This window comes from Sphaeramia orbicularis, chromosome 12, assembly GCF_902148855.1.
Source record: "Sphaeramia orbicularis chromosome 12, fSphaOr1.1, whole genome shotgun sequence".
Classification (NCBI taxonomy): domain Eukaryota; kingdom Metazoa; phylum Chordata; class Actinopteri; order Kurtiformes; family Apogonidae; genus Sphaeramia; species Sphaeramia orbicularis.
Window position 1 is genome coordinate 77,104,714 of NC_043968.1, and position 12,815 is coordinate 77,117,528.

Consider the following 12,815-nt stretch of genomic DNA (forward strand, 5'->3'; position numbering starts at 1 on the left):
TCAAGCTTTGAGTCAGTTTATAATACATTAGATTTGAGGCACTTAATAGAATAGTAACTAGAGGCTTAGGTGTTGTGGTAGGTTTACAGTTGTATGACATTTTTTTTAACACATATCTTTATTAAGGTTTTAACATATTACATATATTTTCTGACATGAATTGACAACATGGTGTGGGTCCCCCCGAACACAAATCCCCAGAACCCCCCCAAGACCACCTCTGAATTTTTAAACAGCTGGGAAAGTAAATAGCATAACAAAATAATCATTGAGAAACAATATAAGTAATAGTGACTTGAATCCTTCTCAAAATCCATTTTTGTATAACTGATACATAAACGTCATTTAACAAAAAAAAGGGGTATGGTCTCACTTTGTAAGTTAGGGTGAGGGTTAGGGTTAATGATGAGATATCAGGCCTTGATTGTAAAAATTTTAGAAATGAATTCCATGTGGGGCGACACAGTGGTGCAGTGGTTAGCACTCGTGCCTCACAGCAAGGAGGTCCTGGGTTCGATTCCAACACCAGTCGATGGGGGTGGGACCTTTCTGTGTGGAGTTTGCATGTTCTCCCCGTGTCTGCGTGGGTTCTCTCTGGGTACTCTGGCTTCCTCCCACAATCCAAAAACATGCACTGATAGGTTAATTGATTTATCTAAATTGCCCATAGCTGTGAGAGTGATTGTTTGTCTCTATATGTTCAGCCCTGCGGTGAACTGGCGAAATGTCCAGGGTGTACGCCGCCTTCGCCCGTAAGTAGCTGGGATAGGCTCCAAGCGACCCCCGTGACCCTAGTGAGGATAAAGCAGGTTCAGAAAATGAATGAGTGAATTCCATATCTTGTGGCAGATATGAGTTTTCTGTTTAATTGTGTATGTGAGCCTTTTAGTAGCTCTGCAGGAGAGAGTTCAGTAATCCATGAATTCAACAACGGACAGTCAACACTTTTCCAATGTCTAGCTATAAGATGGTTCACATGTCTTAGACAGAGGTTCACCAGCTGACTGTTAGGAGTTCTAAGGGCTAAAGTTTATGGAATAAAACCTAGAACACAGATCTAATAGCACATTGGGATTTCTTTGTCTATAATATTGGAAATTGTGTTACTTATTCTTCTCCGAAATTCTTGCATATGTTCACAATTCCAAAGGCAGCGATACGAGGTACATCTGTCAGTTCCACATTTTATACAGGTGTCTGAAATATTAGGGTTGAATTATATATGTTCGATCTATATTCAATATATATTGAGTTATGTAGGTTGGGGTTGTTGTTATTTGAAATCTTACATAATTTCATAATTGTAAAGTATAACAGTGTTTGTCCTAAGTTTGTGGTAAACCTATTAACAACAGGTCCATCCCCATCATTTTGGAAAAATTATTGTATTTATTATATCTGTGTACAAAAGTTTGGAAAAGCAACAGCAGATACTTAACCCATAAGGACCCAGTGTGACTTTTGTGTCAGTTCCCTCATTAATTTTTCTCTGTATTTAACCATTCCTCAGTAATTTATCACCATTTATTACGTTATTATCCTCTGAATTTTGCATTGCACTTTATATTTTGCACAGACTCATTCATTGCACAGGCTCTCTACTCCTTGTGGAAATTTAAAGTGTTTTTACTGTTGTTGACTTTTAAATTTTTTAAGTTTGTGGATACTGCTGGAATCTGTAAATCTATCTATCTATCTAGCTATCTAGCTAGATGGACAGCTAGCTAGCTAGCTAGCTGTCCGTCCGTCCGTCCGTCCGTCTCTATCTATCTATCTATCTATCTATCTATCTATCTATCTATCTATCTATCTATCTATCTATCTATCTATCTATCTATCTATCTATCTATCTATCTATCTATCCATCCATCCATCCATCCATCCATCCATCCATCCATCCATCCATCCATCCATCCATCCATCCATCCATCCATCCATCCATCCATCCATCTTCTAGTAAAATTCATTTATTTTTCCGTGTTTAATTGCATTTATTTTCCTGTGTTCATTTATTTTTCCGTGTTTAATTGCATTTATTTTCCTGTGTTTAATTGATTGATCATGAAAATGTTCATAAAAGCTCAGAGTAACGTCAAAGGTTATTGTATCAAAACAGATAAAACTGAAGAAAAACTGTCTTTTTCAGTCCAATCCGTCATTAACTGAACATAAACCCAGTGTGTCTATCCACTGTCATTGATCCATCTCCATGGGCTTTACTGGTGAATCAATGTTGTAGAAGATGACGGTGTTTCCACGGTAACTATGGAGCCTCCAACTATGGACCAAATATGGTCATATCTGATGACCATGAAAAGATGAACTGTATTTTACACCAATTATCGACATGGATTGAGGATTAATGGATCAAGAGTTTAGATCAGTTAGAGGCTTTTGGTTGATGGTGGATGTTTGGGCTTTTATGGGTTAATAAACAGCATAACGTGTCTTCTCAAGGAGGTCGGAACACGAATGAGTCCGGAATCAGTAAAATATTTTTAATGCAAGAGAATAATGTGACAACTTCAGTAAACAGACCAAGTTCAAACACAGATGACAAACTGTGAAATACCAGTGAATACTATAGTCTAAGAGGAGTTTTAGTAGATAATTAATGGACCATTTTCAGAGACTTTAGCCTGGAAAATACAACTGTAAGTGATAAAAGAAGCAGGTTATGAGATTGGTGAAAGTAAGATAAACACTGGAAACTGGTCCCATTACTGTCAGAGCTTTCTGAAGCACACCTACATCAACTTCAGCATTATTGTTTTAATTAGCTGTGGCTGTCTTTCCAGTGTGGCGGCATTGTAAACATGTTCTTTAGCTTTGTCTTGCGTGGTTAATCTTGTCATATAAAGACAATTAAATTACTCTTAGTGGTCTTAACTGATGGTTTTTTTATACACATGCACAATTTACAGATACATCTCTGCATTACAGATGTTGCTACAACTGATAATTAGTCTTAAAAAAAAAAAAATACATATCCTTCAAGTGGAAACTAGGAGATTATGACTGTGTTCTGAATCTCATCCTGCATTCTGTTTCATTTCATTTGTTTTATTTTATTTTATTTTATTCACATATCTATTAAAGGATCCAAGTGTAAAAACATTGCATTTTGCATTTACATTAAGTGAAATGGGACACCCTTGGAAGCTGAAGAGCTTTTTGAGAGGGGCCTAATTGTTTGCTTTTAATATTTGGTGTAATAAAAAAAAAACAATGAGGTTTTTCCAGCCAAATTCTCGCCAACCTTTAGAGCTGGTGGATGTTTGCTGCGTTTTACACAGAATGCCACTCACTTTCAGACAGAGTAATATTCAGTTCTGATTCCCATTTTGATTTAAAACAAAATGAATACACACCGTTACATTTTTGTAGACCATGATATAATTTAGACTCAATCTTAGTGGGTGTTTGTTTGTAAGCTCCTGTGAAGACCTTAATCAGTTTGCTGCCCTCTGATAAGTTACTCTTAATCTCCCTGTCAAAAAAATGTTTTACCCGTAAATATCTGTGCTGATTCTTTTCCTCCAAAGAGTTGTAACAAACTTTACCACCTATCTAGTTGTCACAGAGGAAACAAATCAACTATGGAGACTAAAAGGTTTTTTGGACTAAAAGCACCCCCTGAGTCGACACTCATCTTACTGTAGATTCCATCCCTTAAAACTACCACTTGGATTCTACCTTAAAGCCACTTTACCCCTTATCAGCTTATCTGAATTCATCAAATTTCAAGCAATCTTGAAATCATACCATCAAAAATCCTATCCTGTTGCAGTTACACTTGTAGTCACTCATCTCCTGTTTTTGCCAACATTTCCTCAGCTGTATTTCCATATTTAAATGTATGCAAATAATGCACTGTGGCAGAGCAGGTGGCACTAAGGCAGTAATTGCACTAATTGCAACCTGCCATTTGTCAGAAAAGAAGAGGATGACCCTAATGCATTGTGGGAGGCAATATATCACACAGATAACTAAAGTTTTGGTCAAAATCAGCGTGACGGTATCATGTAAAGGGTGGGGAAGCAAAATTTACAATGAACATTTAGTTGTTTTTTCTCAGCAGGCACTACATCAATTGTTTTGAAACCAAACATATATTGATGTCATAATCATACCTAACACTATTATCCAGACCTTTTCAGAAACTTTTGCCCATATGAGTAATCAGGAAAGCAAACGTCAAAGAGTGTGTGATTTGCTGAATGCACTCGTCACACCAAAGGAGATTTCAAAAATAGTTGGAGTGTCCATAAAGACTGTTTATAATGGAAAGAAGAGAATGACTATGAGCAAAACTATTACAAGAAAGTCTGGAAGTGGAGGAAGCAACAACAAAACGAACCAAAGCTTTTATTAAAGCTCTCAAATCCAAAATCCTAAAGGATTCAACCAAATTCATGAGAAAAATGGCAATTGAACTTGAGGTAGACAACAAGACCGTTAGAGATGCAGTAAAATATGATTTGAAGTTAAAATCTTACACAAGAACACCAAAACACTTGTTGACAACAAGTGTTTTGGTTTGATTTTGGATTTGAGAGCTTTAATAAAAGCTTTGGTACGTTTTTTGTTGCTTCCTCCACTTCCAGACTTTCTCGTAATAGTTTCTCCTTCTTTCTCTATAACTGCCTTCACACGCTTCCTGAAACTTGCGCAAGTGTTCCTCAAATATTCGGGTGACAACTTCTCCCATTCTTCTTTAATAGTATCTTCCAGACTTTCTCGTAATAGTTTTGCTCATAGTCATTCTCTTCTTTACATTCTTAACAGTCTTTATGGACACTCCAGCTATTTTTGAAATCTCCTTTGGTGTGACGAGTGCATTCAGCAAATCACACACTCTTTGACGTTTGCTTTCCTGATTACTCATATGGGCAAAAGTTTCTGAAAAGGTATGGATAATAGTGTTAGGTATGATTATGACATCAATATATGTTTGGTTTCAAAACAATTGACGTAGTGTCTGCTGAGAAAAAACAACTAAATGTTCATTGTAAATTTTGCTTCCCCACCCTGTATGAGTTATTTAGAACACAGTTTAATATCTGTAGATCTGCAAACACTGCTAACTAGAACAATGCACCTTACCTGTAATAAGTTGAAGCCTTTTTCCAACACAGCCGCAGCATTAATTCCACAACTGTCACCTGTTTTAATTGACATGGATTTTAGAATTTGTGTCTCATCAGGAGACAATGGTCATGCCACTTCTTGTCTTTTCATTCTCTGTCATAACTGTTTTTAATAAAAAAAGTTGGAAAAAAAGGTAATTAATAAGTTAAAAGTAATAAGTTAAATATGGTTTAAATGATGAAGTGCATATTCCTGTTCAAGTCATGTATTCATATTCAATGACAGATTTACCTACTGCCCCCCCCCCCCCCCCCCCCCCAAATGTATGCACCCCAAGCCTCTACTATCACTTGTACTGGGGAGAGGGCTACTGCGCAGGTGCCATTTATGATGACAGTCTCTCTATTTTTTTTTGTTGTTGTTTGTTTTGAAACTTGTCTTGTCCATCTTCATAACAGTAGAATGGCAGTCCGGCTCCTTTTGGTGCTGAACAAACTTGCTTTGCCAAAGGAAACTTCATAAAGTATATGAGGCTCACCTTCATATTCTACCGTCTTTATTATGAGTTTCGTTGAACCGCATTTCAATGCCGGACCTGACATGAAGGAACAGGGGGAAGGAGAAGAGAAGGAAAGAGTGAAGGGGGAGAAAAAGGAAGAAGGTGGTGAAGATCCTCACAAGAAAATATCAGCAATACAAACAATAACAACTGTGATGATAATTATAATGGTAATAGTAACTAGAACCAGAACTGAGTAAACTGGGCAGAAAAAAAGGAAAACAATTACAATGAAATAAAATATATAAGACCTATTAAATGAGGAATATAAGAAAAGAAAGCATGAATAGAATAACATAAACGACAACAGCACAAATAATACCAGCAACAAATCCACACAACAGCAGTTGTTGAGAGTCTATATGTTAAAGGGAGTTAAATCTAAACTCAAGTCTAATCACGAAGAGACAACTGTCTATTAGAGGAACATTTGGGTCTGTATGAAAAACAAACATTCAGCCACAGAAGGTATGAATGTGTAATTATACAGATGGAACTGTAGAACTGCATGGACTGAATATCAAATATGTTTGACAGTGACTGAATGAATCACACACAGTTGTCTAGCATAGGCCTAGACCTCTACTGGATCCTGTTGTTTCTCATTTTAAATTATCTGGAATCTAACTGAATTCAGTGTTATAACTATGTCCAACCTTCTTAAAGCCAACTCTGTGCTTTAGGTCATTAGCTGGTCATATTAGTCAGGTTGCATTCCATTCATTTAATTAGTGTATGATAATAAAAACAAATACAGTTTTATGTGATTTGAACCATTTATAATGTTTATTTTGCTTCGCATCACCCCCTCGAACCCCCACCAGGGCTCCGACCCTGGACCTAGGGATGGGAATCGATAAGAATTTAACGATTCTGATTCCATTATCGATTTTGCTTATCGATCCGATTCCTTATCGATTCTCATTGGGTGAGGGAATAAAACAGTACAAATGGGTGTGTTTGCATCAACTGTCTTTTATATTTCCATCTCTGCACAGAAAATATGGTTTGGAGGGGGCGTGGGCATGCAGTGAAAGTGAAACTTAAGACACTTTACTAATTCCTCTATTGCCGCATGTCCATGTGAAACCAGTCCGACTCAGCTTGGCTCGTCTCCCGTTGTTGTGCACCTCGTTTCCTTTCCCCTACCTTCAGAAACTTATATTTGAGTGGGTTCGACATTTGTTGCCCCCACCGGAACCAGAACTTGTTCACTCTGGCGCTACATTCACAAGCGCCGTTAAGTAGCGTATCAAATACGCGACATTCCTGTAAATGAATCACATGCTGTGGACAAATGTGTGAAAATATTGCAGGGATGGGCGACACGGTGGTGCAGTGGTTAGCACTCGTGCCTCACAGCAAGAAGGTCCTGGGTTCGATTCCAACACCAGTTGACGGGGGGTGGGACCTTTCTGTGTGGAGTTTGCATGTTCTCCCCGTGTCTGCGTGGGTTCTCTCCGGGTACTCCGGCTTCCTCCCACCATCCAAAGACATGCACTAATAGGTTAATCTAAATTGCCCATAGGTGTGAATGTGAGAGTGATTGTTTGTCTCTATATGTTCAGCCCTGTGATGAACTGGCGACTTGTCCAGGGTGTACCCTGCCTTTGCCCCTGTGTAGCTGGGATAGGCTCCAAGTGACCCCCGTGACCCTAGTGAGGATAAAGCGGGTTCAGAAAATGAATGAATATTGCAGGGATTCCACCCTTTTGTAAAAATGGAAGCTTTGACAGTGTTCCAGTGGACCGGATGTCGTCTTTTTAGACCGTTTCTGCCTCAACACCATGTTGGCTACATTCTGACCAAACCAATGCAGCATACGCGTGACGCCATCAAACATGCGCAATGAAGGCAGAATCGATAAGCATCGTTAAGCAGGCAGGCAAATGATTCCAAGGAATTGAGCTACTGGGATCCGGTTCTCAAAAAGAACCGGTTCTTGATTCCCACCCCTACCTGGACCCCACCATTCTCCTGTGTCCCTTCCCCTTCCATTTTTTCTGGATCCGCCTCTGCATATGCGTATAATACCAGTCCTATGCAGTGACATACTGGAGACAGCAACAGTCTTATGGAAGTGAAAGTCAGAAACTGCAACAGTTGTTTGTTATTATTTATTAGCAGCTCATGTAACAACTCAACAAACCTTGGAGCAGATGATGTGGAACTACAGAGACTAAAAATGTTAGTGCAGAGCTCATCAACCACCAAAACTGCACAAGTAAAGAGTAGAAAAACACTGAGTAGTTTGAAAGACAGTGCTTTAAAATGCTGATAGAAGAGTGTGATTTGGGTTTACAAACATAAATCTGTGGAAGTACCCTGTCTGGACAGAACACTGCCGGATGCTGATGGTGGTGTGATGGCAAAGTGGAATTTTCCGCCACATACAGAGGCCCTTTTGGTAGCACTGGGATATAATTTGACTGTCAGAGCTCACTTTAACATTATAGTTGACCAGGTACAGGAGTGGGAGAGTTCCACAGAAATATCATCAAATAGACTTTTTTTTTTTTTCAGTGACATTTACAGTTCCCATGTCTGAAGGTGAAAAACAGTGATAGTGAAAGCATAGGAGTTTCAACAAACACACAAACAAAAAACTTACCTTAAAATTTAGGTAAGACTTTTTTTTTGCAGTCTTTTGTAATATGATTGATTAGTAGGATGAAAAGCCAAGAAACATTTTGCCTCATAGTCTATGATTGAGTGATATAAACAGTTCCTGCTACATCTTTTTTTTTAAAATATGTATTTATTCATTTTTTGATGTAAAAAAAAAACATAAACATAAAACAGCCCCCCCCCCCCCCGCACATCAGTGAATTTACAGCAACACAATTCTGACAACAGTAAATTAATATGCTACAAATTAGTAATCATATATCAAATAAAAGAAAGAAAAGTGTATGTAATCTAGAAAACAAGGTCAATCACTCACATCAGTCACCTTAGTGATTTAGATTTATTTATTTATTTCGAACATGCAAAGAAACAAAATAAAACGAAACAAAGCAAATTAAGACAAAAACAAAATAACATTTAAATGGACATAATCTATCTTCAAGCACATACAAGTCTGAATATTGCACGGTTGAAAAGGAGTAGGAAGAAGTATGAATTTATTTAATCCTACCCCTCAGTGCTTTTACACTTTTATCACTAACTTAATACAAGAATCCAATAATACCATTTTCCTAATTTTAGCATCGAACCACAACAAATACATAATGCAGTAACTGAATTATTCACAACAAAATGTTCATGGCAGTACAGTCATACAAACAGACTCAACAGTTCAACCATTTTCTTCAATAATTACAGCAGATTTATCAGTACATCATCCATAAACAAACAGGCCTCATTATCATTATTAAATACTGTAACCTCTCTAGAATCAATTCTTTATATGTTGTTTTTAAACTGAATTATGTTTGATATTGGTTTTATCTCCACACACAATTTGTTCCATAATTTTACTCCACAGACGGTTATACAGAAACTTTTCAACATAGTGCGAACTTTATGAATCTTTAAATTAAATTTTCCCTGTAAATCGTAGACTCCCTCTCTTTCACAAAACATTTCTTGAACATTGCCAGGCAGTAAGTTATTCTTTGCTTTATACATTATTTGAATAATTTTGAACTCCACAAAGTCAATGAGTTTTAAAGTTTTAGATTGGAAAAATAGTGGATTTGTGTGTTCACGAAAACCAGCATTGTGAACAATTCTTATTGCTCTTTTTTGCAGTATAAAAAGTCTTTGTAATGAACATGTATATGTATTTCCCCATACCTCCATTGAAGACATTTGAACCCAGGGTCCCATATCTGTTCAAACACTTTGCCTCTATCATCATTATAACACCTTCATTTTCCAGATGTTGCGTGTTTGCCAGTTCCTCCATCCAAAGGTCAAACTGAGCACTGAGTCCTTCTTCCACACTCTCTGGATCAGCTTTTTAGCAATCATCATACTAAACAAATCAGCAACTTTCTCATATTTATTGGCTGATGGTAATGCTAGAAGCCCCTACAATGGCAATAAGTGGGTCTGGATCCCAGTGCTTCCCAAAAACCACCGAAAAACAGTGAAAAATACTCATCCAGAATGAGTAAAGTTTAGTGCACGACCAGAGGGAGTGCGTCAAGTTACCGATTGCAGACTTGCATTGGTTGCAAGCTGGTGACACATTGGGAAAAAATCAATTTTATTTAGCTTCTCCCTTGAGTAGTAGAGTCTGTGTAATGTTTTAAACTATATAATGCCGCGTTTCCACATCGAGGAACCGACTCAACTCAACTCGATTTGACTCGGGTGCCAGGTACTATTCCTGGAGACCGTTTCGATTACAGGATACTACCGACTTTACAGCACCTATAATAATAATGGATTAGATTTATATAGTGCTTTTTCTATGAACGCATACTCAAACCGTGTACAGTGGATCCATTATTCATTCACTCACACATTCTGGTGGTGGTAAACTACATTTATATCCACAGAAGGGATTGGGCTGTAGGCCACCACTGAACATACATATGCATTCACACAGGAGGGTGAAGTGTCTTGGATAGTGTCTCGAACCGCCAACCCTTTGGTTATTGGACAACCGGCTCTACCATCTGAGCCATGGCCACCCTACCTGGACATCATAGCGATGTGGTGCGTTACTTCCGTATCGTCTGCTCAGAGAGTTGTTAATAAACTTGCTCATTGCGTGTTGTCTCATCAAGTGCACGCTGAATTTTTACGTCGGCCACCAAAGACGGAATCTCCTGGACCGACCATCATGTAGTTTTGCGGGCTGACATCATGTGGATTAACCTACCACTATATTTACTGTCAACTTCCGCATCTGTTTTTTGTAAAACGGCGGGTCACAGAAACAGCTCTCTGACCAATCAGTGGTCTACTGTGTTTACACGTCATGTTTTAGTATCTGGTCCCCAGTCTTGGAATCTCGGCGGTGGTGATACCAAAAAACTAGTACCGGGTACCAGATTCCAGGTCCTTTTTGTAATGGAAATGCAAAAAGGCCGAGTCGAGTCAAGCCAGTACGCATGAGATTATGCCTGGCGTTGACTGAACTGTATACTCTGTAAACATTCACGCCAGACCTCATCAGTTAGTTTTACCCCCAGCTCATCCTCCCATGCCTTCCTTGTTTTAGTCATGTCTAATACAGTCCCATCATACAAGATCTTATGAAAATATGATAATGCCCCTGCAACTGACAGGGTCAAATTTATTTATCATTCAGTTTCTGCTAAATCTTAAATCCCCCTAAAACTTACACATTGGACCTTTAAATATTAATGACAAATAAAAAACTTAAGTTCAATGACAGTCAGCAACAAATCAGAGTATCAACTGTCAGTGCTCCCACACAATATCGCATGCCTACAGCGCTGCAAGTTAATACATCCATAAATAGAGCCCGGATCCACTCCCATCATATGCATGTGCACATGTCTGACATCCATACACTGTAGGAGCATCGTAATCTGCTCTAGAAGGACAGCTTTGGGTAGAGGCATTTGTTCTGGGGATGATTTGTTTGTCTGGGTTCTGGCACCCAGATGAGTGGTAATCAGAGGAGTTAGCAAACAGGATTGTGTTAGCCATGACGCTGGGAATCCTCCTCAGCTAGGCCCAGACCCAAACAGCTCAACACTCTAGAATCCAGGCCAGACTGGTGCACAGACACAGATATGAAATGTGTGTGGATTAGGATGTGAATTATAATGTATATAACTAACTGTTGGATGGGATCGACAACTAGTATTAACAGTATTAATGGTGCAAATTTTAATAAAAACAATGAAAATATCTGTTTAATAAAATTACATTAAGAAATATTGGTATTAACATGGTAATAGTTTCATAAAACACAGATTATACAGTTAGCCCACAAGCTTGGCTAATGAGTCTAAAAGTTAATTCTAGCATTAAAAAGGTCTTAAAATTCATTAAATTGTCGTCTAAAATGTTCAGATACCCCATTCATTCATTCATTCATTGTTTTATTTTGGTCGGAAACTGAGAGCTCCAGTGAACTTCAGTGAAACTGTGCAGACAGGAATCCTACAGTAACTGATCAGTAAAAGAACTTTGACACTTAAAAAGCACGTTTCAGAAAACACAGATGTAGTAGTTACAGAACAACACTAGTCGCTTTTCCATTGACCCTAAAATTGCCCGACTATAACTCGCACATAAAAATTGGCCTAATGGAAAATTCTAATTTCGCCAAAACTCTTCTTTTTATTTTTTTGCGATCAAATTTTTTTCATTTAACAAATGAAGTCCAACAGAGGTATTTCAGGGGATACAATATTACTGGAATGGATTCACAGAACAAGAATACCAACAGTAGGCCCAAGACATAAGAACGTGTCATGGGATGCAAAAAGTCTTGTTTTTTGATGAAAAGTTTTTGCACTTCAAAGAGGTGGTTTTTCGGTTGTAGCGAAATTGATATATCATGCAAAACTGCAATGGAAAGATCTTTTTGCGCAACTAGAGTCACGTGAACAAAAAATTGTTACAACAAGTGAAGAAGAAGAGTTTTAAAACAAACATATGGCGGCATGTGTGGACACACCAGGAAACCCAATCATTTTAGAATTTTGTACGAGATAGAGGGGTAACAAGCATTCTAGATTCAAAACAGATATTTATGTTCATGTTTATGGTATGACTTCTCGTGACGTCTCGCGATAATAAATAAACAAGTCATTGCATTTGTGATTTAATGGAAAAACCGACATTACGCACTTCTGTTTTTTCGACATTTAGTAAATATCTGTAAAGTTTTGAGCAGATGTCCAATGGAAAAGCCACTGCTGTGACACTAGGGCTCATAGTTCAACTGCTACAGAGGGTGAACAAAACACAGCTGTGTTTACTGTGTTTATTTTTCATTATGTTAAATGTTTCACATTAATTGCAAAGAGTGAAGAAAAAACAACCAAAATGAAGCAAGTTTGTGGCGGTCAACCGCTGATCAGTAACACAAATGAACAATTTATTCTCAGAATTATTTTATGAAAGGTCAGCTCTTGTTGAATACATTTGAAAACTTTTTTTTTCAGGTACTGCCATTTTCTGTTGTGAAACTTTAAATTTAAACTTTCTATTGGTTTGATATTACTTC

The 12,815-nt window shown here is 37.9% G+C and overlaps 1 protein-coding gene across 1 annotated transcript in view; it reads left to right on the plus strand.

Moving 5' to 3' along the window:
* The window catches only part of unc5cb (unc-5 netrin receptor Cb), a 419,315-nt gene that overhangs the window by 260,791 nt on the left and 145,709 nt on the right, over positions 1 to 12,815 (plus strand). The gene's annotated exons all lie outside the window — the stretch shown is intronic.